Raw genomic sequence first — 6,969 nt, 5'->3', positions numbered from 1 at the left:
ACATTGCGTACAGCGTTGCATGCGCGTTCATTTCACAAACTTTAGTTCCTCCTGTCCCACCTGGCCACAGCAACATCCGGTAGAGCACGGTCCAGATAACGCAACGCAAAAAAACACGGAGACCAACGCAAACCTGCCCGCACGGCGCTTTTGCCACGGTACGAAACCTACGGAGCTACACGTGTGAGCGCACAGAATCAATAACAAAGCCGCCATTGTGGCCCGAAAGGCGGGGCCACTACAGCAAAGAAATAAAAAAACAGCAAAACAAAGGAGAACCTACTACGTCATTTCCTCCACACTTTTCTCCTAGCGCGCGGAGGGGGTAGGGCCATAGAAACTCTATGGGTAGGGCCTCTCCTCAGTTTCCTTCCTCCATGGCGAGGTATCATCTGTATCATGGCAGCCTGCAGGTGATGATGATGACAAGGAATAAAACATGCAATACAGAATGGATACACCTATTCAAGCCAGGGATCCGAAGCCTCGATGTCCTGGGATGGTTTACAGTCACACCATAAAGACACAAAATAATTTGCCTCAGTCGAAAGTAGCTGTGTTACGATAGGGAGGAAAGGGAGTTGCAGCCAACTCTTGTCGATCATGGATAAATGGCTCGATTCACAATCTGCAGGAGATGTCGCAAGTTACAAAAAAAGTACATATGTTGACATATAAATACTAGACAAAGCCTTAGCCTACACTAAAGACGCGCAGCTGTAGTAAATGTGGGTGGTATAACGTAAATAAATGATAAGGTCCAGCCTCTGAAGGCAATTGTGGCTATTTTCTCGATCAGGTCCCAGTCTCTAGATGCTGCTTACTTTACGACACGAGAGAATTAAGGCAATTAGCATTTGGTCTTGAAAAGGGAGCAGTAACCACATGCACTGCACTGTTCAAGGCATTATCTGCTTTTGCATTTTTGGCATATTTACTATCAACAGCATGCAGACCACAATGCCCAGGCTTGACTAATGTGTTACATATATAATACATGGCAAAGGAAATCGCGTTTTTTTCAGCAAGGCAGGTCCAGCTCAGCTGCTTGAAGAACCAAACAACTGCTGCCGCTTCCTTCGATCACACATGCAGGCACTCGGACACTCGCAGTACTGAACATGCATTGCTAAACTGTTACATCTACTGTTTTCGTGAAATGTTAAGCACATACTGCCTCCATGACTCTCATAATTTATCATTATGCGGGAGTCGTTTGTCGAGAACACACTTAAGAGCTTACAGTCCAGGTGTACAAATTAGTAGTGATGTAATTTTTTCCCCATCTTACCGACTTTCTTGAGAGCGAAAAAAAAAAGGTATCACGTCTGAAAAACTTCATGGAGATTTTGTTGGGCATTTCTGAACACCTTCTAGAAGCTTTGCAGATATGAATTGTGCTTTAAAATAGACACGAAAAAAATTGCATAATTGTATGAACATGGAAGCAATTTTATGACAAAAAATATTCTGAGTAACTCAAGACAACGACAAGCAATAAACTGTCGGTCACATTTGCTTATTATGCACCATTTTTAATGACTTGTTCAAGTTACATGAAATACCTTGTAATATAATTTGGTGTACTCAAAGATTTTAGACATTAAATGGATTACTTAAGCAAAATGTGCACAGGCCATGTTGATTCTGAGCACAGCCATTGGAAGTGCGAGCCAGAACAGGAGAGGTATAGAAAATGACTATTCCTTATCCCCAACTAGTGGCTGTTATCTGGAAATTATAGAATGTTCAGTCAGGCCACGTGCCGAGTGGGACTGATGTACGGCCCCCCTCTCCGATACTGTTGATCCCAAGCCAAGAAAGGGGCACAACTATTCTAGACATTCTCACCAGGATGTCGAACCAAAACATTTTTTGGGTTCGGTTCAGGTTCACACTTTTTGGTTCGGCTCAGGTTAAGATCCACAGCAAGAATTAGTGTAACGGTTTGAACCAGTTTAGAGCTTCGTGAACTAGTTTATGCTGGTTCAAAAAAAAAAAAAAAAAAAAACATTTGCGTTCCTCCGGTCTCCAAAAAAAATGTCTGCTATATTTGGAGAGACAAGTTCACTCAGCCACTGCTTGGAACTGCTGTGAAGTCTTTTTGTGCACTAAAAATCAAAAACAAAAATGAGGCGCCATGCACTCTGAGCTACGTGAATGCAACAAACTTCATCTTGTTCACTATTCTCTTGATAAACCCAACATATTTTTTACTATGAGCTTAAGTCATTATAAGAGTAATTAATTTACCAACTTCTGAAGCCTTGCTTTAAACACACAAATTACCACTGCAGAACGTGTAGAGCTTATTGAGAAATAGTGAAATATTTTTTCCGTGATGATAGCTGTTAAGGTTTTAATCTCCCCCAGCCCCTCCTTCGTTGACAGCTGTCTAGCCAAGTAAACTAGGCCGATTCTGGAGAATGAGTAATCAAAGGTGGTGACTAGGTGGTCTGATCCGGAGAGCAGTGCATGACATGTGCTTGCAAGGGTTTCAATGTGGTTTACAACGCAGGCCAATTCTGTACGCAGTGCAACGTCACAATGCCCATACACTTCATAGCATTTAGCCAATAGAGCTGACCAATAAGTGTCCCCAGCAGCACATCTCAGAAGATCTACAGAGAAGCTATCACTTTTTACTGGACAATCGCCCTGCAATGGCTTCTGCCCAATTTATTAGGAAACAAACTTTCAAAGGTGGTTTAATTGCTACAAACAACACACACTTGTATTATTAGAAGCACCTCCTCCATTATGCTGAAGCTCGTGTAGCTTCTTCCGAGGCCATGGATACGCTGCTGCTGTCAAAAGTCATCACAACACAAATAAGTATGAAGCAAACAACAATGTTTATTTTCTTTTCATCTGCTGATTACTTGGCTTGATCAATGCACATCCATGACAGACATCTTCGACAGATAAACGATGAGAAACACTGTACAACGGCCAAATAGAGATTACCATTGTCTTCTCACTGGTAATAGAGCTCCAAGTTCATGCCATCATGAATTTCATCTGACATACACAGTTAAGGAAGCATCACTCCTAGCATTTCGAATTCGTAGCACATTTTGTGTGAATCCCACCAGCAGTGCTAAATTTCACAAATGATACACTCCACACATACCTTACCAAGCTTTGCATCAGCTACAAACATTGCAAAGCAGACTGTGTGCTGTAAATGAGTAACAATGTAGGTGCCACCTTATAACACGTTGATTTCCAAGGATATCAAGCAGGTTAGGAAACCTGCACAAACATTGCAATACAACTGCCTAATGAGTAGTAAATGGCTATAAAACAACCAAGCTGTGTGGGGTTGACTACATTAAGACCTAACTGCTTATAAAGATGTTACAGGCATGAAAATGCAAAAATGAAAATGAACATAAACTGTTGCGTTTGTAGTAGATAATTTAAGAAAGATCAAGAAAGGTATTCATGACGCCTTCACCTATGTTTAGAACTGTATATACTCTGGAATAGTAATAAGATTATTGAACTAATTTCTTACTGGCATATAGGAAATTGATCAACTTGATTGATAGCTTTTTGACACGGTGCCAAACATGAACTTTGCTGTTACACTACAAGCAATACCATGAAATGTATGAAAAACTGCACTTTCATTGTTGGTCAGATTTGTGAATATTGGGGTCTAAAATAAGATAAAGATGGGAAGTATCATTGAAATGGGCTTCCAGTGCGTGTTGCACTTCTTAAATCAAACATTGCAAAATCAGCAAAACGTGCACTTTAGCTGACCCTGCTGAAGATTTTTAAAGGGGCCTGAAACAATTTTTAAATATAGTAAGAAAATGTTGCCAATATGTCGCAGCGGCTTCTGCGAACGTGTGAACCAAATATTACTGCACTGCATGCAGCAGGGAATTAACAATCTCGTGTCAAAAACAGCCAAAAATTGCTTGCTCTCACTTCCGCAATCTCGTCACGCAGCATCATCGCAAGCAGCCAGACCCACCAACACTATTGGCTGATTTCGTTATCATGAGAACATTCTCAGAAATACATAATTGCTAATATTGAGTTAAATAATTTAAACATATATGTATCTGCAATCTCAAAAAGATCGAAAAATTGTCTCATCTTTGCACTTCCGGAGCTGCATCTGCTGCACATGGCCTCCAAGATAGCAGTGGTGTGCTGCGCAGTGTAGTCTACTGCAGCCGCCACGAGGTGCTGCAACGAGTCCTAACTTTTGAGCAGGGCTTGCCCTCTTAGCTTCTCCCCCGTTTAGCTTCCAGCGTGCTAGCGCAGACGAAAAGTGAGAGAAAGCCACGAGTTGGTGCAATAACTCCCCTAATACTTGAAGCATTCAAACAATTTTTGCAGTAAGAGATTCATGCAGCATGAGATTCAGTGCCTTTATTAGTGACCCCAAGTTCACTCGAACTCATACTGGCAAGCGATGCTGAGTTTGAGTGAGCCCAAACGAGTACCAAGGTGTTGAGTCTGAGTGAGTCGATGCGAGTCCAAGCAGCAGTGAGAATGAGCAAGTCACAAGTTGTATTGGGTGTGAATTTAAGTCCAAGTGAACTAGAGCTAGTGCACGTAAACATGAGTTCAAGTACATCTGAATCACATGTAATTGCATTTGTTATTGGGTCCATAAAACTACTTTCTTGCAAGAATTACTCTACATGATTTCAAGTTAATCTATTTTTGTATCCAGGAATGGTGTCTGTTGGAAACAGTGAGCATGAGTGAGCACGTGAACAGTGGACTCATGTGAGGCCATATAATTAAGATGTTTATGTGTAAGGTGCCAGAATACAGTGTGCCTCAGCTGCTGCGCACGAAGTTAAAAAGAAATGACAGATTATGCTACGCAAATGAGACCAAGTGCACGCTGTTTAGGGTGTTGAAAAACAGCCAGTAATCTTTAGTAACTGACATTAGTAAATGAAAGCAATTAGCTAACTTTTTCATTGTTGTTCTAATTGTCAAGATATCAATGAGGGAGTTCAAGAGAATCGTAGAGACATGAAGTGTTTCCAGCAAGGTGCACATCTCGTGTTTCCTTCTTTCGGCAACTAGAGAAAGCCCACAAAATATGAATAATACCATGTGACCGCACACCCACGTGCCAAGATAGCAGTGCCATTAGACAGTTTCATAAGGAAAGCAAGCTGTTCATCTGTTACTGAGCCAAATGGCGATGACAACAGCATGCGCATTCTTTCCATGACTTGCAAACAACTCCCTCCGTGATTATTGCTTATTAAGATCAAGGAAATGCGCTGCCCTGAACGGCGAGCTGTAGATGAACAACTTGCTTTCCCAGTCAGAATCTTTGATGGCCCTGCTATTCTGGGCACACGAGCATGCAGTCGCACTTTACTTTTCATATTTTACAGGCTGCTTTATTCGCCCTAAAATGTAAGCATGCTACGTGTACCTTGTTGGAGACACCTCATTTTGACATGTCACACAAATCTTTACAACTGATTAACTGACATCTTGACAATTAGAACAATTAAAATGTTAAATAGCTATTTTTAATTAGTTCAATGTCGAGATCTAAAAAATCACTGGCGGTTGCTCAACAACTCTAAACAACATGCACTTGGGTCTTATTCATGTAGAATGACTCGTGCTTTTTTTTAACACTCGGTGCATGATAGCTGGGACACCTGGTATAGTGAATTGTATAAGCCTACCTTTATGGAATATGGCCTTTAGCTTTTAAATTGGCTGACAATTAGTGTGCTAATTACACCTCTCTTCAGGCTCTTTTAAGGCAAAATCTAGATCGGTATGCCTACTCATGAGTACACTGACTTGCGCTCATTTCACAGGCATGAGTATGGGTGTAAGTGATGAAGGGTGTGAGTGGACAGGAGTATGCATGGGAGCGACTCTCTGGAAGTATGAATGAACACTTCAGTGCGAGTGAGTGCCGGTGAGTGAGAGTGGACACGAATACAAACTTCATTGAGATGAGCGTGAGTTGATTTATGAACTCATGTGAGTGGGTGCCTGTGAATGTAAGTGGATGCATGAATGTCAATGCTGGCGAGTGTAAGCAAACATGAATATGACCTTAAGAGTTCCAGTAAATGTGAACAGACATGAGTATTAATGTGTGTGTCTGCGAGAACGAACGCGAGTGCCGATACAATGAGTGTGTGTGCAAATGGCCCCAAGTGCAACAAGCGTGAGAGCTTGTGGCCATAGGTTTCGAACTCATGAGTTTATTCTGTCCTACTTGCACTTACTTGTGATGTTGATGAATATGATGATGAATATGATGTTGATGATGATGTTGATGGTTCGAGGGCTGGGCAAGCATGTTTATGGGTTTCGTAATTATTGCAGTAAACTTCACTGGGTTGTTTGTAATTATGTATTATAGCATATGAGTCACCAGGCATAACAGTGAGGTTCAACACGAATGTTGATTCCATAGAGCCTCTCGAACAACATTTTGACTTCGTGGCTTAGCTGGCATGGTCGAGTTGAACACTGCAAGCGTTTGTAACAAGGTGGCTATAATTACCGGCCTATCCATAGCATTTGTCCCCATTTATTGCCTACGACGCAGCGTGCAAGTCTTAAAAATCCGCTAGGGGGTATGCGAACTTAAGAAATAGTCATTTTGAGCGTAGCGAATTTCTCAACTGCTTGTGTCCGCTAATGCTTGAACCATTCCATTCCCAACTGGTAACCATTATTTCTTTCGCTTCATGTTCAGGTACATTAAAAAAATGATGGCTCGGAGTTGGGCTCAATATGAGAAAATTTTTAGTTTGTTTCGGTATGATTTTCGGGTCGGGTTCCATTCTACACCCCGATTGAAAGTCAACACCATGCATATCATTCTCTCTCCTACCGACTGTGTTTGCTGAGCCAAACTTATTTCACGAGTATGCTTGCAAGTATGGGTGTGCGAATATTTGAAACTTTCGAATAACGAATCGAATAGTGTCCTATTTGTAAATG

Source organism: Dermacentor andersoni, chromosome 1 (genome assembly GCF_023375885.2).
Source record: "Dermacentor andersoni chromosome 1, qqDerAnde1_hic_scaffold, whole genome shotgun sequence".
Lineage (NCBI taxonomy): Eukaryota > Metazoa > Arthropoda > Arachnida > Ixodida > Ixodidae > Dermacentor > Dermacentor andersoni.
The sequence above is the reverse complement of the archived record's forward strand: the minus strand, read 5'-3'. Positions refer to the sequence as shown.